At 39.7% G+C, this 23,576-nt stretch overlaps 1 protein-coding gene across 8 annotated transcripts in view; it reads right to left on the reverse strand.

Annotated features, from left to right (window-relative positions):
* Positions 1-23,576, reverse strand: part of TUSC3 (tumor suppressor candidate 3) — a 242,064-nt gene that overhangs the window by 132,160 nt on the left and 86,328 nt on the right. The gene's annotated exons all lie outside the window — the stretch shown is intronic.

Consider the following 23,576-nt stretch of genomic DNA (forward strand, 5'->3'; position numbering starts at 1 on the left):
AGTAGAAAGAAGAGGAAGGATGGCAGGGGAATCCCAAAATGAAGAGTGCCAAAGCAGTGAGTACCCTAAGTTTTGTTTCAGCCTCATCCATCCCAGACTGGTAGCTAGAGGAGTTGGCAAACCAGCACCACCGGTGGACACATACACACACACACAGCCCCAAGAGAAGCCTGCTCTCTTTACCCAAGGGACAAAGAGGGACAACCTAGTAAGCCAAGAAGCAACTGCTCTAGTCTAGCCGAATACCACAGAAGAGACGCTGCCCTTACTCTGCCTCCCTCACTATGAAGGGCAGAATGAGATGCCTCAACCCAATTAGAGTTAAATCCCCGCTAAGCTTTAACATGCAGCAGTATGGAGGGAGCTCGTGAAGATAAGGCTGAGTGAAAGACAATGTACAAAACAGCATCGCTGCATGATTCTGTTAATATTTATAGTAAGGTCAAAAAGGGGAAAAACCCTACTGTGCTAGAAGTTAGGGCAGTGGCTAAGTGCAGCAGGCACTGCAATGGTGGGAGGCATGGTGAGGAGAGGCGGTTCCATGGAGCTGGGGAACCAGGAAGGTTCTCTTCCAGGATGCGGGTAGGAGTGAAGTAACTCTCTAGCCTCTGTAGAGTATGTTCTTAATCTTTACATTGCCCATTTTACCTGAAAAAGTCTGAGAAGTGAAAAAAGCATGGGGTTGTATTCCTACAAGAAATCTGTTAGCCTTGGAAAACCAAGAAAGCATGAGTGGGCTGGGATCTTAATTGATGAGATGTATGATACCTAGAGGACTTCCCATCACTGTCAACAGTAACTGCAGCCATGAAATTAGAAGATGATTGCTTCCTGGAAGGAAAGCTATGGCAAACCTAGAGCAACTCTTAACAAGCAAAGACATCACTGTGCCAACAAAGGCCTATACAGTCAAGGCTATGGTCTTTCCAGTAGTCATGCATGGATGTGAGAGTTGGACCATAAAGAAGGCAGAGGACCAAAGGATTGATGCTTTTCAACTGCAGTGCTGGAGAAGATGCTTGAGAGTCCCTTGGATAGCAAGGAGATCAAATCAGTCAATCCTACAAGAAATCAACTCTGAACTGGAAGGTCTGGTGCTGAGGCTGAAGCTCCAGAACTTTGGCTACCTGATATGAAGAGCTGACTCACTGGAAAAGACCATGATTCTGGGAAAGACTGAAGGTGGCAGAAGAGGGCAACAGAGGATGAGATGGTTGGATGGTATCACCAATTCAATGGACATAAACTTGGGCAAACTCCGAGAAATGGAGAGGGACAGGGAGGTCTGGCATGCTGCAGTCCATGGGGTTGCAAAGAGTCAGACATGACTTGGCAACTGAACAACAACAATGATAGCTACATGACTTCCCAGATGGCTCAGCTGTAAAGGATCTGCCCATCAACACAAGAGATGTGGGTTCAATCTCTGGTCTGGGAGAAGGAAATGGCAACCCACTCCAGTATTCTTGCCTGGGAAATCCCATGGAGAGAGGAGCCTGGTGGGCTACCGTCCATGGGGTTACAAAAGAGCAGGCACCACTTAGTGACTAAACAACATGATTATCAAGAGTCACACTGAGCCCACCAAGCCACAGTCCAAGAGTGCTGTATGCAAAGAAAAAGGGCTATGTTCTGGTCCCTCAACAGGAAAACTTGGACAAGACACTTCTCCTCTCAGAACCTAGGGACTCATCTGTTAACATCTGACCTTCCAACAAATGAACTTCCCAGGTGGTGCTAGTGGTAAAGAACCTGCTTGCCAATGCAGGAGACCCAAGAGACCCGGGTTTGAATCCCTATGTGGGGAAGATCCCCTGGAGAGGGACATGAAAACCCACTCCAGTACTGTTGCCTGCAGAGTCCCATGGACAGAGGAGCCTAGAGGGCTACAGTCCATGGGGTCACAAAGAAACAGACATGACTGAAGCAACTTAGCACGCACACAGCATTTCAATAATTACCAAGATGATTTATTGAGAGGTGATAGACAAAAAAATCTTTGTAAATTATAAAGTACTATAAAACATAAGGTGATATTAGTAGAAGTATTGTTTTTACTATTGTGAAATAATGAAGGGTGATCACTATCATCCTATATATAATCTATAATTCCTCTCCCATCAAATTTCCCACCTCTTCTGAAATACATTAAAACAACACACAAGTGAGAACCACAGTTTTAATTCTGGCTATTACCAAAGAACTGTATATATTCAGATTAAATATTAAATGACAAAAAATGAGATATTTTTAAAATAAAATCTTTCTCTAATTACTGTCTCAGAATATTAAGTGCTTCATATATGCTAAGCGCCATACTGTGGACATCACATATGCCACCTTATTAAACCCACATAGCAATCAAGCAGCAGACAGGTAATACGCTTACTCCACAAATGAGAAACTGAAGTCTAAAGAACTGCAGCTCTCACCACTGCTCTACCCGGAAAGGTTTTACTTGCAACCGACTCTAAAAAATACACCAGTTACCTTAAACCAACAACCAACACCTCTAGTGAGTGTTCAGTTTTATTCACCTGACAAGCTTCAAATCCCCCATTATTAGAGGAAAAGGTAATGCTGACCTATTATTGTCTGAGATAAAACACATCAGCATGGTAAGTGATAGATAAGGAAACATTTCAATTTTTAAAAGACAAGTCAATAAAAAAAGGTAAGTCAATAATTTCTATATGTGGAGAAGTAATTTTTATCATGTAAAGATATTCAACTACATTAACAAATTAAGTCTGGAAACAAAACAAAAGTTAAAACTGTAAAACACAGAAGATATGCACCTTAAAAATCTGTAGTATTAGCAAGCCCAGCGAACACTTACTTATGCTTACTATGGGCTAGGCACTGTGCAAAGTGCTTTCACTAGGTAATAAACTCATCAATCCCCATAACAGTCCTTGGGGGTGACCCCTGTTGTTTCAAGTTCAGAGACAAGTACACTGAGGCACTGAGACTTAAGTAACCTCTAGGAAATACAGCTAGAAAATGGGAGAACTGGGATTCCAGGTCTTAATCCAAAGTACATACTCTAAACTTCTGTACATATAGAAATAGGTCATGTAGCTCAAAAATATACATATATACAAAAGACCCAATCAGAAACTGGGTGGAAGATCTACATAGACATTTCTCCAAAGAGGAGATGGCCAGAGAGGCATGAAAAGATGCTCAATATCAGTGATCATTAGAGAAATGCAAAACTACATTGAGGTATCAACTCACACCCATCAGAACAGCCATCATCAAAAAAATCTACAAACAATAAATGCTAGAGAGGGTGTGGAGAAAAAGGAATCTTCCTACACTGTTGGTGGGAATGTAAACCGGCGCAGTCAGTATGAACAGTACGTAAATTCCTTTAAAAAAGTAAGAACAGAGCTACCACATGATCCAGCAATCCCAGTTCTGGGCACATATCCTAAGAAAAGCACAATTCAGAAAGATGCATGTAGGGACTTCCCTGGCAGTCCAATGGTTACGACCCCACCTTTCAGTGCATGGGGGGCACAGACTCCATTCCTGGTCAGAGAGCTAAGATCCCACATGCTTTGTGGTCAAAAAACCAAAACATAAAAACAGAAGCAATACTCTAATAAATTCAAGGAGAGATTCAAAAAATTTTTTAAAAAAAGATACATGTAGGCCCAATGTTCACTGCAGCACTATTGATAATAGCCAAAACATGGAAACAATCTCAATGTCTGTGGACAGAGGAAAGGATAAAGAGGATGTGATACGTGTGTGTGCACGTGAGTGTGCATGTGTGTGCGTGCTTAGTCTCTCAGTCGTGTCTGACTCTTTGCAATCCCGTGAATTGTACCCACTAGGCTCCTCTGTCCATGGGAATTCTCCAGGCAAGAATACTGGAGTGGGTTGCCATGCCCTCTCCAAACCAGGGATCGAACCCAGGTCTCCCACATTGCTGGCAGATTCTTCACTGACTGAGCCAGCAGGGAAACCCAAGAATACTGGAGTGCATAGCCTATCCCTTCTCCAGGGGAACTTCCCAACCCAGGAATCAAACTGGGGTCTCCTGCTCTGCAGGTGGCTTCTTTACCAGCTGAGCTACCAAGTAAGCCCAATGCGATACCTACATACAATAAACAGAATGAAATAATGCCATCTGCAGTGACATAGATGTCATACTAAGTGAGACAAAGACAACTATCATGTGATATCACTTAATGTGGAACCTTAAAAAAATAAAATAAAGGATACAAATGAACTCACAAAATAGAAACGGAGTCACAGGTATAGAAAACAAACGTATGCTGTCCCACAGGAGAAAACAGGAGGATAAATTGCGAGACTGGGATTGACATAAACACACTACTATATATAAAAGAGATAACTAATAAGACCTCCTGTAGAGGACAGGGAACTCTACTCAATACTCTGTAATGACCTATATGGGAATATAATCTAAAAAAGAGTGGATATATGGATACATATTAATACAGCTGACTCACTCTGCTGTACAGCAGAAACACAACATTGTAAATCAACCACACTCCAAAAACAATTTTTAAAAACCTTTACACACATGGCAGAATCTTAAAGGTTTTAGAGATTACAGAAAAGCCCATGCAACCAGAAGCCTAATATTCAAAAAGCACATACTGAATTCAAAACAAAATTGCTACGTAGGAAAGTCTACAAAATGAAGAGGGGATAACACTACTACCCAAAGAAAGAGAGGCCTCTTCGCATCCTCATCTAGTAAACTTTGCACAGAAAACAAATGGTTTAGAAAGGTAGGCTTTTTGGGCACCATGGTTGACTGAAACTTTCAAGAGCATGTATTATAAAGAAGGCTAAGCTAATTCCCAGAGAAAAATGTTGTAAGGTGACAGAGCAGAAATATTCAGTAAGGAAAAGAAATCAGTAAGGAAAAGAAATCTGAGTAATGTGAATTCCAGCTTTTAAAATCTGAGAAAGATCACAGAAATTAATCTACCGTTACATTTCTCTGTGACAGGACTATGACCTTACTGAAGAAGAAGGTTAGGTACATCTGTTTCTTCAAAGCATCTCCCTTTTTAGGGACACTTGTACTCTCTTTGTGGTTAGGTATATCTGTTCCTTCGAAGCATCTCCCTTTTTAGGGACACTTGTACTCTCTTTATTAGTTCTTTTTCTTCATGATATAGTTTCTCTTCTCCAGGACTACTCTGAAGACTTTACCACCATCTCTGATTGTGTGTCCCTTTGGGTCTCTGATGCTCATGAATCTTAACTCCATATTCCCACTGGAGGATGAAACCTAAAGCAAAATCAGGCCCAAGGGAATTCTGTGTGGTAAAGGGAGCATAAAAACATCCCTAGCATGGACTATAGCACAACTTTTAAAAATTGAGAAGGCACCATATGTTCATTTTAAAAACAGAAAAAGAATTTGATAGCTCAAGTTTAAATGATGATTCTGTGTTTACATGCAATGTGACTTGACCAAATTGTTTCTCTGAATCCCAGTTTCTACATCTATAAAATAATCTCACAATGATATTGATAAAATTATGAGTTACTGTATGGAAAACTCCTAGCACAGCATCCTTCAAAGTACTGGCACTCAAATTTTGTCCCCTTCTCCTCGGGTTAATTTCTATCAGCAATACTGATTCGGTTGCTGAAGGAATACCTACCATGGGAATTTTTTTAAAAATCTTATTAATATCTTCAAGTGGCACACTGGTAAAGAATCTACCTGTCAATGTAGCAGATGCAAGAGAAATGGGTTTGATCCCTGGGTTGGGAAGATACCCTGGAGAAGGAAATGGCAACCCACTCCGGTATTCTTGCCTGGGAAATTCCATGGAGAGAGGAGCCTGGTGGGCTACAGTCCATAGGGCTGCAAAGCCACGACTGAGCGCGTACAGCACAGCACAGAGTTACCAAATGTTTTCTGAGTACTCACTACATAACAAACACTGTGCTTAAGTCTATAAACATGCACTGTGGATTACCAATCACATGACAAGCACTATGCTCAATTTACAGAGAATGAAAGATAAGCACAACAGATTCTACTCTTAAGGCTTTATAGCAAATAAGCTCTAGCATAAAAAAATATACTTATATTGATGTACTCTGGTTGTGGCTTTGCTGTTAAATAAATGGCTCAGTGTCAAGTCAGTAAAGGATGGCACAAAAGATCTTACTTCCACGAGCACTAAGTGATTGGCAGTAGCTAATTTAAAGTCAGTACAATGCAAACTTTTGAAATCCAGACTGATAGTATCAGTAAAGAGTGTGTGACCAGTTGGATTTTGTCTGCTGCTGGCAAAAACTGGGAAATACATCTACCATTTCCAAAGGAAAAAGAACTCTAAAACTTAGACTCTTCAAGGAAAAAACAATGTCCTTGCCTGTTACCCTGTAAAAAGCATGGGCTGGCAGGTCCCACATATTAACAAAGTTAAGACACTCAGTCATACCAACAACGGGTGCCCAAACTGGCATAATTTATATATACCAGTCCCCAACATATGACATTATTTAACTTTTCCTCAATTCATGTTTTATTTTTTGACCAATTCATAACAAAATACAAAGAAATGGTACCTTTCATTCAAACACTGTTCAATGAATTTTAGTTCCAAAGTGAAGCTCAAACAGGAAAAATAAAATCTCAGTAATTTAATACTTTTACACCCATACTTTTTGTTTTAGCATTTTGTCCCAATTTTAATGATGACCAGATGCACCTAAAGATATGTATGTGGCCTCATGTCTTAAAAAAAGATACATCTGCCAGAAAGATGGCTGTTCACATGTCTTTGCCCCAGTCACCTACACAGTATTTGCAACCATATAGCATTTGTTTAGGCACCCACTGTCTTCCAAGTAGCCACGATATAACCTGCTTATAATAATTCACAGGACATAAATTTGGAATGAGAATAAGAAGTACATCTCTCGGTGACACAAAGAAACTTCATCACCTCTCTATCCTTCTGCGTTTTTTCTTTTTTTAGAATATAAAATATTTACACATTTCCTCTGTTCTAACAAGAAGAGAGTTTTCCTTTTCACAACTTGAATATCCAAAAGGTTCAATCAAAGCAAAATGATAAAGCAAATAAAAGTAGACAGATGCATATTTTAGCATTTGGGAGAAAATCAGTTTCAACTTCTACAATTGATCCTCAACCTCTTTTATTCAATTTTCTTAATATTACAACATTCCTCTCAGATTTGAATAACATGTAAACGGCAATGGATGTTTCCAGAAACCAAACTTTCACACTTTATACCACCCCATGTACATTACATCTAGTCACTAAAGATCACCAGCAGTCTTAAGGGCCCTCAGAAGACCACAAGTAGCTAAACAATCAAGAGGACAGACAGTTTTATCAAAAATAGAAAATGCACACAGTACACATGCCATCATAAAAAGTGCAAAGATTCAAAAGAGGAGTTAGTTAAGAACTTGGCAATCATGGTTATCTCTGCAGGAAATATAATCTACACACTGTAGGAAACCCTCAACCATCATTACTTCAAAAGGTGAAAGAGATTCAAAATTACATTAAGTAAATCATACGGAGAGAGTCAATTCCTAGGCAGGTTGATAAATCCTGGGTGCCCAAGGAGGAGAAAGGGGTTTGGGGCCATCAAGGAGGAGATAAGGGTCTGGAATTCTCAAGGAGGAGGAAAGGACAAACTTTCTTTTTTTCCCCAACATTCCTTAGTCTTAGCCACATAAAGTTTTTTTCTTTAAGCCTGCAACTGATGATTACACAACAAACAACTGTTTAAACTCTGTACTAAGGATTATATAACAACAATGTATCCTCCTTGAGGACAGTTTCTCCTTCCTGAAAACTTCTGAGTAATCCTGTTACCTTAAAATGTACATTATGGGGGTGGGCTTCCCCTGTAGCTCAGTCAGTAAAGAGTGTGACTGCAGTGCAGGAGACCTGGGTTCGATCCCTGGGTTGGGAAGATCCCCTGGAAAAGGAAATGGCAACCCACTCCAGTATTCTTGCCTGGAGAATCCCATGGGCAGAGGAGCCTGGCAGGCTACAGTCTATAGGGTCGCTAGAGTCAGACATGACTGAGCAACTAAACTTTCTATTATTAAGTTCTAATCCTGTTACCTTAAAATGTAAATTGTGGGAGTGGGTCTGGTAAAATTTTTACAACTTTGAGACATCCTTTTGATTTACTGTAATAACTAATTAAGAAAGTATATAATTCCATTGCTAACACTAGCAAGGCGGGCACTTTCCGTCCCCCTTCTGATGTCTGTGTCACAAGCTTTCTCTGACCGTTTTCATACTTTTAATAAAACTTTGCCACACAAAAGCTCTTGAGTGATCAAGACTGGTCCCTGGTCCCGAAGCTAAATCTTCTTCTTCAAAGATCAAGAATCCAACATCATTTATCGTAAGCTATCACTACTGAGAGTTCTCTTATGTATTTGAAATCAAATGCTTTATAATTAAAGAAAGAAATACTGGACAACCCCAGAACAACTGCATCTCAGCATAGAGTCTAAAGAGAATCTGGGTAAATACAGAAAAGGGAATTGGCTACCCATGGCCAATACCACAGCAGCTACAAGCTTACATGGGGGAGAGAGTCTTACATAAGTTGTTAAGTCCAACATGTCAAAAATAATATCTAATTAAATTCAGATCTGAATGAGAAATGTAGAAATAGTTATTTAGGAATAAATTTTTTCAAATGTTCCTGCCTTTTTATTTTTTAGCACGGAGAAAACTTCAAACAATGGTTCAAGTGAATTAACACTCAGTTAAGTAAACTTTTCTTAAAGAATCAATAAAAATATTTCCAGTCTAACAGTCTTTTAAGCAATGGCTTTAACCTGAACTCTTCCCAGAAAATCTGCCTGGGAAAAGATAAAAACTATTCCATGGTTTTGTATCATTTGAAGCCTCCTCAGCATGGCAAGCTTCTGACTGGTCCTGATGCTTGCTCTATACACACTGTTCATCTACTGAGTGGATAATCTGTAAAATTTTAAAGAGGTAATCTAGGAACTGATCATTTATTAACTAATTTATCAACTGATATAAATTTATACCTATGATATAAAATTATGTCTATTTAAAAATGCAATTTTAAAAACAAGGGTTTCTAAAATTCAGTTTAATCATAGACTCTTTGCTTTATCTGCTCGCTACTTCAAAATAGAAAGAGCACTATAAAAGAAGCAACTTGCCTGCTGAACGTGCATATTTACAGTATACATAATTGACAAAGCTAGTGGAGATGATGGAATTCCAGTCAAGCTATTTCAAATTCTAAAAGATGATGCTGTGAACGTACTGCACTCAATATGTCAGCAACTTTGAAAACTCAGCAGTGGCCACAGGACTGGAAAAGATCAGTTTTCATTACAATCCCAAAGAAAGGCAATGTCAAAGAATGTTGATACTACCGCAGAACTATACTCATCTCACATGCTAGCAAAGTAATGCTCAAAATTCTCCAAGCCAGGCTTCAACAGTACGTGAACCATGAATTTCCAGATGTTCCAGCTGGATTTAGAAAAGGCACAGGAACCAGAGATCAAATAGCCAACATCCATCCACTGGATCATAAAAAATACAAGACAACTCCAGAAAAATATCTATTTTTGCTTCACTGACTACCCCAAGCCTTTGATTGTGTGGCTCACAACAAACTGAAAAATTCTTAAAGTGGGAATACCAGATCACGATACCTGCCTCTTGAGAAATCTGTATGCAGATCAAGAAGCAACATTTAGAACAGGACATGGAACAATGAACTGGTTCCAAATTGGGAAAGGAGTGCATCAAGGTTGTATATTGTCACCCTGTTTATTTAACTTATATGCAGAGTACATCAATGTAAAATGCAGAGCTGGATGAAGCACAAGCTAGAATAAAGATTGCCAGGAGAAAATATCAATAACCTCAGATAATACCACCTGCAGATAATACCACCCTTATGGCAGAAAGCAAAGAGGAACTAAAGAGCCTCTTGATGAAAGTGAAGGAGGAGAGTGAAAACACTGGCTTAAAACTCAACATTCAAAAAACTAACATCATGGCATCTAGTCCCATCACTTCATGGCAGATAGAAGGGGAAACAATGGAAACAGTGACAGACTTTATTTTGGGGGGCTCCAAAATCACTACAGATGGTGAACTGTAACCATGAAATTGAATGACGCTTGCTCCTTGGAAGAAAAGCTATGACTTACCTAGATAGCATGTTAAAAAGCAGAGATATTACTTTGCTGAAAAAAATCTGTCTAGTCAAAGCTATGGTTTTTCTAGCAGTCATGTATGGATGTGAGAGTTGGATCATAAAGAAAGATGAGCACTAACGAACTGATGCTTTTGAAATGTGGTGCTGGAGAAGGCTCTTGAGAGTCCTTGGACTGCAAGGAGATCAAACCAGTCAATCCTAAAGGAAATCAGTCCTGAATATTCAAAGGAAGGACTGATTCTGAAAATAAAACTTCAAAACTTTGGCCACCTGATGAGAAAAATTGACTCACTGGAAAATAAATACCCTGATGCTGGGAAAGATTGAAGGCAGGAGGAGAAGGGGATGACAGAGGATGAGACAGTTGGATGGCATCACTGACTCAATGGACATGAGTCTGATAAGCAAGCTCTGGGAGCAAGTGATGGGATGGGGAAGCCTCGCATGCTGCAGTCCATGGGGTCACTAAGAGATGCACATGACTGGGCAACTGAACTGAACTAATAATTGACAAAACCATAAGAACTTATATTACTGTGGTAAAATTTACAATTAATAGTTCAAGAATTTAATATCAACTTTAATTATTTTAGGATATCCTAATTTACAACAATAAAAATAGTACATTTACATTAACAGATGAATATAAATTCTGCAATGAAAAATATCAAAATATTTTGTTCCATGAGAAAAGTAACTATCCCAAGCCAGTAATACATTTTAAGATACTTAATGTTAAATGCCATCACACCTTAATTTTATCAGAAAAAACAGCAGAAACTATCACTAGGTGTTTTGAAATATTTTTAAATTGATATTAGTAGTATTAACAGTAACAGCACTAGATTTGTGAATGTATGGAATTATATAAACTCAGGTATCCCAGAAATATGCCTCATCCTGCAAAAGTTAGGGTCCACACAAAACCACTAAAACAAAATACATCACACCGATAACAATCTACTAGTAGTTAATCATATATACTTTAACATCCCCTAAATATAATTTCAAAGGTAAAATCTGAACAGTTACGTGATTAACATCAAAAAAAATTAAAAAGGCAGGAAATAAAGAGCATATTTAAACAATAAAATACTAGGTACTAGAATAATTACATATGTGGTCTCTAGCAAAAAGATTTTACAACATTAAGTAGAAAGAAGGTAAAGTTCCCACTGCAACTAAATGACTACTATCTACAGATAAATCACACAGTCATGTGAACAGTGGAAAACTGTCTTTTTTAGCATTGGAAGTTATTCTGCTTTATTTCTTACTGCAAAGTAAAAACAGCCTTTCTGGGTTTTTGGAGAAGGTTTCCTTAAATTCATGTGGGTTGACTTTGTGACTGTTTTTCACTGTAAAATTGATTAAGCACAATACTCTCCTGTCAGGAGCCAACATCATTAAAATAGGGATTATGATGTTTTCACTTGAATGATCAAAATATGAAGTCATTTTAATAAGGAACAATCATGATATGGGCTAGATGAGCATCCGATATCGATTCCACCATTGCCTTCGTTTCTGATACCTTCTTTCTTGAACTACATATCCTTCTGTTGGACATCTATTCTTGTATAAATAAATATCCCCGTTTAAAATAGGTACCAGACACAAAGATAAGAAATGTATGAGCAAAGAAGAGACTATAAACAACCATCTGGCCTTACTCCCTTGAGAGCATGTGCTACAACTGAAGAAAACCTTTACTAAAAGAATATGAAAAAATAAAAACTTTGTTCACAAATTGCAAACTTTGATGAGTTTTTCAGCAGGATTATTCTTGAGTCACACAAGCTAATCAGTAAAATCTGTGATAGTGAAATTATTAAAAGCAAGAAAAACTTATCAGAATCCAAAGAAAGTGAGCCAAGAGGAAAGCAAAATTTTCAATGTGCTTTAAAGCTTTCCAATATCTTTTTCATTAACCTACAGAAAATATGGTCTACCAAATTACTTCCAAATACCAGCAGCAAGTTGTTGGATAGAACAGACGATCTGGTTTGGTTATTTCATATAAAAGGTACACTATCAAGAATTATCACAAAGCAGCCATGAAATTAAAAGACACTTACTCCTTGGAAGAAAAGTTATGACCAACCTAGATAGTATATTCAAAAGCAGAGACATTACTTTGCCGACTAAGGTCCATCTAGTCAAGGCTATGGTTTTTCCAGTAGTCACGTATGGATGTGAGAGTTGGACTGTGAAGAAGGCTGAGCGCCGAAGAATTGATGCTTTTGAACTGCAGTGTTGGAGAAGACTCTTGAGAGTCCCTTGGACTGCAAGAAGATCCAACCAGTCCATTCTAAGGGAGATCAGCCCTGGGATTTCTTTGGAAGGAATGATGCTGAAGCTGAAACTCTGGTACTTTGGCCACCTCATGCGAAGAGTTGACTCAATGGAAAAGACTTTGATGCTGGGAGGGATTAGGGGCAGGAGAAGAGGACGACAGAGAATGAGATGGCTGGATGGCATCACGGACTCGATGGACATGAATCTGAGTGAACTCCAGGAGTTGGTGATGGACAGGGAGGCCCAGCGTGCTGCGATTCATGGGGTCCCAAAGAGTCAGACACGACTGAGCGACTGAACTGAACTGAGCCATTGAACAACCATCAACATGAAGACAGTGGAACCTCCCCCACAAAAGAAAGACACCCCACATCCAAGAACAAAGGAGAAGCCATAACCAGACAGTATGAGGGGCACAATTATAATAAAATGAATCCAATACCCACCGAGTGAGCAACTCACAAACTGGAGAATAGCAACAAAGAAGTTTTCACACTGTTGTGAAGGTTCTAGGTCTCAAGATCAGGCTCCACAGCCTGGGCATCCAGCCAAGGGACTGGCAATCCTATGGAATCTGACTTTGAAGGTGAGCGAGATTGATTACAGAGCTTCCATAGGATGGGAAGGAGCAGAGAATCTTGGAGGACACAAACAAAATCTTGTGCACACCAGGACCCAGGAGAAAGGAGCAGTGACCCCACAGGAGACTGAAGCAGAACTACCTGTGACTGTTTGAAGGTCTCCTACAAAAACTCGGATTGACAGTGGTCTGCCACAGAGTCAGGGGCACTAGTAGCAGCCATCGTGACAGATGCATCCTGGCTTAAGTCCTCTTGGATGTCACCAACAGCCCTACTATAGAAGGCTACATCCTTCAGGACTAGGTTGCCTCAGGCTAAACAACAAACAGAGAGGGAGCTCCCATCAGGAAGCTTCCACAAGCCTCTTATCCTCAGACACCAGAAGGCAGTCAGAAAAAATAAGAACTACAATCCCATCAGCCTGCAAAATTAATATGACAATCATAAAAGATACCCAAAATGTAAAGAAACAGAATTATGTCCCAGATGAAAGAACAAGATAGTTAAGTAACAGTATCAGATCAGTTGCTCTGTCTTGTCTGAATCTTTGCAACCCCATGGAATATAGGAAACCAGGCTTCCCTATACATCATCAACCTCCAGAGCTTGTCTCAAACTCATGTCTAGCAAGCCGACAATGCAATCCAACCACCTCATCCTCTGTCATCCCCTTCTCCTCCTGCCTTCAGTCCTTCTCAGCATAAGGGTCTTTTCCAAAGAGTTACTCTCTTCACATCAGGTGGCCAAAGTATTGGAGTTTCAGCTTCAGCATCAATCCTTCAAAGGATATTCAGGACTGATTTCCTTCAGGATGGCTAGCTGGATTGCCTTGTAGTACAAAAGACTCTCTCCAACACCACAGTTTAAAAGCATTAATTGATCAGCACTCAACTTTCTTAATGGTTCAACTCTCACATCCATACATGACTACCGGAAAAATGATAGATTTGATGAGACGGACCATTATCAGGAAAGTAATGTCTCTGATTTTTAATATGCTGTCTAGGTAAGTCATAGCTTTTCCTCCAAGGAGCAAGCGTCATTCAAATTCATGGTTATAGTCACAATCAGCAGTGATTTTCAGTTCAGTTCAGTTGCTCAGTCGTGTCCAACTCTTTGCAACCCCATGAAAAACAGCACCCCAGGCCTCCCTATCCATCACTAACTTCCGGAGTCTACCCAAACCCATGTCTATTGAGTCGGTGATGCCATCCAACCATCTCATCCTCTGTCATCCCCTTCTCCTCCTGCCCTCAATCTTTCCCAACATCACGGTCTTTTCAAATTAGTCTAATCTTCGCATCAAGTGGCGAAAAGTATTGAAGTTTCAGCTTCAACATCAACCCTTCCAATGAACACCCAGGGCTGATCTCCTTCAGAATTAACTGGTTGGATCTCCTTGCAGTCCAAGGGACTCTCAAGAGTCTACTCCAACACCACAGTTCAAAAGCATCAATTCTTCAGCGCTCAGCTTTCTTTATACTCCAACTTTCACATCCATACATAACCACTGGAAAAACCATAGCCTTGACTAGACGGACCTTTGTTGGCAAAGTATTGTCTCTGCTTTTTAATATGCTGTCTAGGCTGGTCATAACTTTCCTTCCAAAGAGTAAGTGTCTATTAATTTCAAGGCTGCAATCAACATCTGCAGCATCTTGGAGCCCAGAAAATAAGCCCAGAAAAATAGTCAGCCAGTATTTCCACTGTTTCCCCATCTATTTCCCAGGAAGTGATGGGACCAGATGCCATGATCTTCGTTTTCTGAATGTTGAGCTTTAAGCCAACTTTTTCACTCTCCTCTTTCACTTTCAAAGGCTCTTTAGTTCTTCTTCACTTTCTGGCATAAGGGTGGTATCATCTGCATATCTGAGGTTATCTATATTTCTCCCAGCAATTTTGATTCCAGCTTGTGCCTCCTTCAGCCCAGCGTTTCTCATGATGTACTCTGCATAGAAGTTAAATAAGCAGGCTGACAGTATACAGCCTTGACATACTCCTTTTCCTATTTGGAACCAGTCTGTTGTTCCATGTCCAGTTCTAACTGCTGCTTCCTGACCTGCATACAGGTTTCTCAAGAGGCAGGTCAGATGGTCTGGTAGTCCCATCTCTTTCAGAATTTTCCACAGGTTATTGTGATCCACATATTCAAAGGTTTTGGCACAGTCAATAAAGCAGAAATATATGTTTTTCTGGAACTCTCTTGCTTTTTCTATCATCCAGTGGATGTTGGCAATTTATCTCTGGTTCCTTTGCCTTTCCTAAAACCAACTTGAACATCTGGAAATTCACAATTCACGTACTCCTGAAGCCTGGCTTGCAGAATTTTAAGCATTACTTTACTAGTGTGTGAGATAAGTGCAATTGTGCAGTAGTTTGAGCATTCTTTGGCATTGCCTTTCTTTGGGATTGGAATGAAAACTGACCTTTTCCAGTCCTGTGGCCACTGCTGAGTTTTCCAAATTTGCTGGCATATTGAGTACAGCACTTTCACAGCCTCACCTTCCAGGATTTGAAACAGCTCAACTGGAATACCATCATCTCCACTAGCTTTGTTCGTAGTGATGCTTTCTAAGGCCCACTTGACTTCCCATTCCAAGATGTCTGGCTCTAGGTGAGTTGATCACACCATCGTGATTATTTGGATCCTGAAGCTCTTTTTTGTACAGTTCTTCTGTGTATCCTTGCCACCTCTTCCTCATATCTTCTGCTTCTGATAGGTCCCTTCCATTTCTGTCCTTTATTGAGCATCTTTGCATGAAATATTCCCTTGGTATCTCTAATTTTCCTGAAGAGATCTCTAGTGTTTCCCATTCTATTGTTTTCCTCTATTTCTTTGCACTGATCGCTGAGGAAGGCTTTCTTATCTCTCCTTGCTATTCTTTGGAACTCTGCATTGAAATGGGTATATCTTTCCTTTTCTCCTTTGCTTTTCGCTTCCCTTCTTTTCACAGCTATTTGCAAGGCCTCCTCAGACAGCCATTTTGCTTTTTTGTATTTCTTTTTCTTTTCCTGTCTCCTGTACAATGTCACGTACTTCCATCCATAGTTCATCAGGCACTCTATCAGTTCTAGTCCCTTAAATCTATCTCTCACTTTCACTGTATAGTCATAAGGGATTTAATTTAGGTCACACCTGAATGGTCTAGTGGGTTTCTCCACTTTCTTCGATTTCGGTCTGAATTTAGCAATAAAGAGTTCATGATCCGAGCCACAGTCAGCTCCCAGTCTTGTTTTTGCTGACTGTATAGAGCTTCCCCATCTTTGGTAGCAAAGAATAAAATCAATCTGATTTTGGTGTTGACTATATGGTGATGTCCATGCGTAGAGTCTTCCCTTGTGTTGTTGGAAGAGGATGTTTGCTATGACCAGTGCATTCTCTTGGCAGAACTCTATTTTTGTCCTGCTTCATTCTGTACTCCAAGGCCTAATTTGCCTGTTACTCCAGGGGTTTCTTGACTTCCTACTTTTGCCTTCTAGTCCCCTATAATGAAAAGGACATCTTTTGGGGATGTTGGTTCTAGAAGGTCTTCTAGGTCTTCATAGAACTGTTCAACTTCAGCTTCTTCATTGTTAATGGTCGGAGCATAGACTTGGATTACTGTAATATTAAATGGTTTGCCTTGGAAACAAACAGAGATCATTCTGTCGTTTTTGAGATTGCATCCAAGTACTGCATTGTGGACACTCTTGTTGACTATGATGGCTACTCCATTTCTTCTAAGGGATTCCTGCCCGCAGTAGTAGATATAATGGTCATCTGAGTTAAATTCACCCATTCCAGTCCATTTTAGTTCACTGATTCCTAGACTGTCGATGTTCACTCTTGCAGTCTCCTGTTTGACCACTTCCAATTTGCCTAGATTCATAGACCTAAGGTTCCTATGCGATATTGCTCTTTAAAGCATCGGACCTTGCTTCTATCACCAGTCACATCCACAAGTGGGTATTGTTTTTGCTTTGGCTTCATCCCTTCATTCTTCCTAGAGTTATTTCTCCACTGATCTCCAGTAGCATATTGGGCACCTACCGACCTGGGGAGTTCATCTTTCAGTGTCGTATCTTTTTGCCTTTTCATACTGTTCGTGGGGTTCTCAAGGCAAGAATACTTTACTGGTTTGCCATTCCCTTCTCCAGTGGACCATGTTCTGTCAGACCTCTCCACCATGACCCACCCATCTTGGGTGGCCCCACACAGCATGGCTTAGTTTCACTGAGTTAGACAAGGCTGTGGTCCATGTGATCAGACTGACTAGTTGTCTGTGATTGTAGTTTCAGTCTGTCTGCCCCCTGATACCCTCTCTCAGTGCCTACTGTCTTACTTGGGAGCCCCACAAAATAAAGTATGTCACTGTTTCCATTGTTTCCCCATCTATCTGCCATGAAGTGTTGGGACCGGATGCCATGATCTTAGTTTTCTGAGTGTTAAGTTTTAAGCCAGTGTTTTCACTCTCCTCCTTCACTTTCATCAAGAGGCTCTTTAGTTCCTCTTTGCTTTCTGCCATAAGGGTGGTGTCATCTGCTTATCTGAGATTATTGATATTTCTCCTAGCAATCTTAACTTCAGCTTATGCTTTATCCAGTCCAGCATTACACATGATGTATTCTGCATATAAGTTAAATAAGCAGGATGACAATATACAATCTTGATGTACTCTTTTCCCTATTTGGAACCAGTCTGTTGTTCCATTTCTGGTTCTGTTTCTTCTTGACCTGCATATAGGTATCTCAAGAGGCAGGTCAGCTGGTCTGGTATTCCCATTTCTTTGAGAATTTTCCAGTTAGTTGTGACCCACACAGTCAAAGAGTTTGCCGGAGTCAATGATTAGAAGTAGATGTTTTTATGGAATTCCCTTGCTTTTTTGATATTCCAACATATGTTGGCAATTTGATCTCTGGTTCCTTTTCTAAATCCAACTTGAACATCTAGAAATTCTCAGTTCACTTACTGTTCAAGCCTGGCATGGAGAATTTTGAGCATTACTTTGCTAGCATGTGAGATGAGTGCAGTTGTGCAGTAGTTTGAACATTCTTTGGCATGCCTTTGAGACTGGAATGAAAACTGGCCTGCTGACTTTTCCAAATTTGCTGCCAGTTGAGTGCAGCACTTTCACAGCATCAACTTTTAGGATTTGAAATAGCTTAGCTGGAATTTTTTCACTTCCACTAGCTTTGCTGGAAGCAATGTTTCCAAAGGCCCGCCTGACTTCACACTCCAGGATGTCTGGCTCTAGGTGAGTGATCACACCATCATTGTTATCTGGGCCATGAAGATTTTTTTGTATAGTTTTGCATATTTTTGCCACCTCTTCTTAATATCTTCTAATTCTGTTAGTTCCATACCATTTCTCTCCTTTATTGTGCCATCTTTGCATGAAATGTTGCCTTGGTATCTCTTAATTTTCCTGAAGCAATCTCTAGTCTTTCCCATTCTATTTTTCCCTATATATTTTGCACTGATCACTTAGAATCACTTAAGTTATGACCAACCTAGACAGCATATTAAAAAGCAGAGACATTACTTTGTCAACAAAGGTCCATCTAGTCAAGGTTATGGGTTTTCCAGTGTGGATGTGAGAGTTGGGCTATATAGAAAGCTGAGCGCCGAAGAATTGATGCTTTTGAACTGTGGTGTTGGAGAAGACTCTTGAGAGTCCCTTGGACTGCAAGGAGATCCAACCAGTCCATCCTAAAGGAGATAAGTCCTGGGTGTTCATTGGTAGGACTGATGCTGAAGCTGAAGCTCCAATACTTTGGCCACCTGATGCAAGGAGCTGACTCACTGTTCGCATTCAGATGGATATAGCTTTCCTTTTGTCCTCTGCGTTTTGCTTCTCTTTTTCTCTCAGCTATTTGTAAGGCCTCCTCAGACAACCATTTTGCCTTTTTGCATTTCTTCTTGGTGATAGTTTTGATCACTGCCTCCTGTACAATGTTATGAACCTCCATCCATAGTTCTTCAGGTACTTGATCTATCAGATCTAATTCCTTGAATCTACTTTTCACTTCCAGTGTATAATCGTAAGGAATTTATGTCATACCTAGTGGTCATACCTAGTGGTCTAGTGGTTTTTCCTACTTTCTTCAATTTAAGTGAATTTTGCCAGAAGGAGTTCATGATCTGAGCCACAGTCAGTTCCCAGTCTTGTCTTTGCTGACTGTATAGAGCTTCCCCATCTTTGGCAGCAAAGAATAAAATCAATCTGATTTTGGTATTGACCAGCTGGTGATTTCCATGTGTACAGTCGTCTCTTGTGTTGTTGGTAGAGGGTGTTTTCTATGACCAGAGCATTCTGTTGGCAAAACTCTGTTAGCCTTTGCCCTCCTTCATTTTGTACTCCAAGGCCAAACTTGCCTGTTACTCCAAGCATCTCTTGACTTTCTACTTTTTCGTTCCAGTCCCCTATGATGAAAAGAACATCTTTTTTGGTGTTAGTTCTAGAAAGTCTTGTAGCTGTTCATAGAACCATTCAACTTCAGCTTCTTTAGCATTAGTGGTTGGGACATAGACTTGGATTACTGTGATACTGAATGGTTTGCTTTGGAAACAGAGATCATTCTGTTGTTTTTGAGACTGTATCCAGGTACTGCATTTCAGACTCTTCTGTTGACTATGAGGGCTACTCCATTTCTTCTAAGGGATTCTTGCCCACAGTAGTAGATGTAATGGTCATCTGAATTGAATTCGCCCATTCTGATTAACAGTTCACTGATTCCTGAACTGTCAATTTAGATCACAATTCCTAAAATGAACATCAACATTTTGACCACTTCCAATTTATATTGATTCATGGACCTAACATTCCAGGTTCCTATGCAATACTACTCTTTATAGCATTGGACTTTACTTCCATCACCAGTCACATCCACAACTGGGTATTATTTTCACGCTGGCTCAGCCTCTTCCTTCTTTTTGGAGCCATTTCTCCACTCTTCTCCAGTAGCATACTGGGCATCTACTAACCTGTGGAGTTCATCTTTCAGTGTCATATCTCTTTCTTTTTACATACTGTTCATGAGATTATCAAGGCAATAATACTAACGTGGTTTGCCATTTCCTTATCCACTGGACAACATTTTGTCAGAACTCTCTGTCATGACATGTCCATACTGCGTGGTCCTACACGGCATGGCTCATAGTTTCATTGAGTTAGACAAGGCTGTGATCCATGTGATCAGTTTGCTTAGTTTTCAGTGACTGTGGTTTTCATCCTGTTGGCTTGTAGAATCTTCCTGAATGTAGGGACTGGCCTAGAAAAACAACTAAATTAAAGTGACATAGGCAACCTCCCCAGAAAAAGAATTTAGAATGATAGTGAAGATAATTCAGGATCTTGGGGGGAAAATGGAGGTAAAGATTGAGAAGGTGCAAGAAATGTTTATCAAGGACCTGAAGAACTAAAGAACAGAGATGAACAATATTCTAGAAGGAATCAATAGCACAGTAATTGAGGCAGAACAGATAAGTGTCCTGGAAGACAGAATGGTGGAAATTAATGCTGCAAGACAGAATATAGAAAAAGAATGAAAAGAAATGAAGATATCCTAACAGACCTCTAGGACAACATTAAATGCACCAATATTTGCATTATAGGGATCCCAGAAGGAGAAAAGAGAGAAAAAGGACTTGAGAACATATCTGAAGAGGTAATAGCTGAAAACTTCCCCAACACAGGAAAGGAAATAGTCAAACATATCCAAAAAGCTCAGAAAAGTGCCAGGCAGGATAAACCCAAGGAGGACACACTGAGATACATTATAATTGAACTGACAAAAATTAAACACAAAGATAAATTATTAGAAGCAACAAGAGAAAAAAGACAACATATAAGAGACAACCCATAAGGTTATCAGCCGATTTCTCAACAGAAACTCTACAAGCCAGAAGGGAAGGGCATGATATATTTCAAGTGATGAAAGGGAAGAACCTACGAACTATCTAGCAAGACTCTCTTTCAGATTTGATGGAGAAATCAAAAGCTTTCCAGGCAAGCAAAAGTAAAGAGAATTCAGCACCACTAAACCAACTTCACAACAAATGCTAAAGGAACTTCTCTAGACACAAAACACATGAGAAAGAAAAGATCTACAAAAAAATAAACCCCAAACAATTAACAAAGTGGTGATAAAATCATACATATCAATAACTACCTTAATTGTAAATGGATTAAAGGTATCAAGCAAAAGACACAGACTGGCTGGCTTGATACAAAAACAAGACTGTTATATGTTGTCTACAAGAGACCCACTTCATACCTACAGACACTTCAGACTGAAAGTAAGGGGACGGGAGAAGGTATTTCACACAAACAGAAATCAGAAGAAAGCTGGAGTAGCAATACTCATATCAGATAAAATAGACTTAAAACAAAGACTGTTACGAGTTCAATCAAAGAAGATGATATAACAATTATAAATATATATGCACTCAAAATAGGAGCACCTCAATATGTAAGGTAAAAACTAACAAATATAAAGGCAGAAATTAACAGTAATGCAATAACAGTGAGGGATTTTAATACCTTACTTTCATCAATGGACAAATCATCCAGACAGAAAAATCAATGAGGAGACAAAGGCCTTAAATGACACTTTAGACGAGTTGGATTTAACTGATATTTACAGAGCACTCGATCCAAAAGCAGCAAACTACACCTTTTTCTCAAGTGCACATGGAACATTCTCCAGGATTGATCAAATACTGGGCCACAAGGCAAGCGTTGATAAGTTTAAGAAAACTGAAATCATATCAAGCATCTTTTCTGATCACACTGTCAGAAACAAGAAGATTAGAAGTAAACTACAAGAAAAAACTCTAAGAGACACAAACATGCGGGAGCTAAACAATATGCTAATAAATAACCACTGGATCACTGAAGAAACCAAAGAAGAAATTAAAAATTACCTAGAGACAAATGAAAACAAAAAAGGTCTAAGTTATAGGATGAAGGAAAAGAAGTTCTAAGAGGAAAGTTTGTAGCAACACAGTCTAACCTCAATAAACAAGAAAAATCTCAAATAAACGATCTAACTTTACACCTAAAACAACTAGAGAAAGAACAAACAAAACCTAAAGTTAGTAGAAGGAAGGAAATCATAAAGATTAGAGTAGAAATAAACGAAATAGAGACAAAGAAAACAACAGCAAAGATCAATGAAATTAACAGTCGACTCTGTGAAAAGATAAACAAGATTGATAAACCTTATTCATCAAGAAGAAAAGGAAAGGACTCAAATCAGTAAAATTAGAAGTGAAAAAGAAGTTACAACTGACTCAACAGAAATACCAAGAATCCTAACAGACTACTATGAACAACTGTATGCCAATAAAATGGACAACCTAGAAGAAATGGAAAATTCCTTAGAAAGGTACAGTCTATCTAGACTGAACCAGGAATAGAAACTATGAACAGATTGATTACAAGTACTGAAATTGAAACCATAATTTAAAAACTCCCAACAAATCAAAGTCCAGAACCTAACACTTCACTGGCAAATTTTATCAATCATATAGTGAAGAGTTAACACCTATCCTTCCGAAACTGTTCCAAAAGACTGCAAAGGAAGGAAAACTTCCAAACTCATTTTATGAGGCCATCATCACCCTGATACCAAAACTAGACAAAGATACCACAAAAAAAGAATATTACAGGCCAATATCACTAATGAACATATATGCAAAAATACTCAACTAGATACTAGCAATCAATGTACAACAATACATTAAAAAGGTCATACACCATGATTTAACTGGGATTTACGCAAGGATGCAAGGATATTTCAATATCCGCCAATCAATCAATGTGATACACTCCATCAACAAATTGAAGAATAAAAACCATATGATCATCTCAGTAGCATTAGAGAAGGAAATGGCAACCCACTCTAGTGTTCTTCCCTGGAAAATCCCAGGGACGGGGGAGCCTGGTGGGCTGCCATCTGTGCAGTCGCACAGAGTCGGACATGACTGAAGTGACTTAGCAGCAGCATTTATGATAAAAAGTCTCCAGAAAGTGGGCCTAAGAGGCTATATGCTGCTGCTGCTGCTAAGTTGCTTCAGTCATGTCCGACTCTGTGTGACCCCATCAATGGCAACCCACCAGGCTCTTCTGTCAACTGGAATTCTCCAGGCAAGAATACTGGAGTGAGTTGCCATTTCTGTGTCCAATGCATACATGCATGCTAAGTTGCTTCAGTCATGCCCAACTCCATAGACGGCAGCCCGGCTCCCCTGTCCCTGGGATTTTCCAGGCAAGAATACTGGAGTGGGTTGCCATTTCCTTCTCCAAGAGGGTACATGCTGCTGCTGCTGCTAAGCTGTGTCAGTCGTGTCCGACTCTGTGCGACCCCATAGATGGCAGTCCACCAGGCTTCCCCCTTTCTGGGATTCTCCAGGCAAGAACACTGGAGTGGGGTGACATTTCCTTCTCTAATGCATGAAAGTAAAAAGTGAAAGTGAAGTCACTCAGCTGT

Source organism: Ovis aries, chromosome 26 (genome assembly GCF_016772045.2).
Source record: "Ovis aries strain OAR_USU_Benz2616 breed Rambouillet chromosome 26, ARS-UI_Ramb_v3.0, whole genome shotgun sequence".
Classification (NCBI taxonomy): domain Eukaryota; kingdom Metazoa; phylum Chordata; class Mammalia; order Artiodactyla; family Bovidae; genus Ovis; species Ovis aries.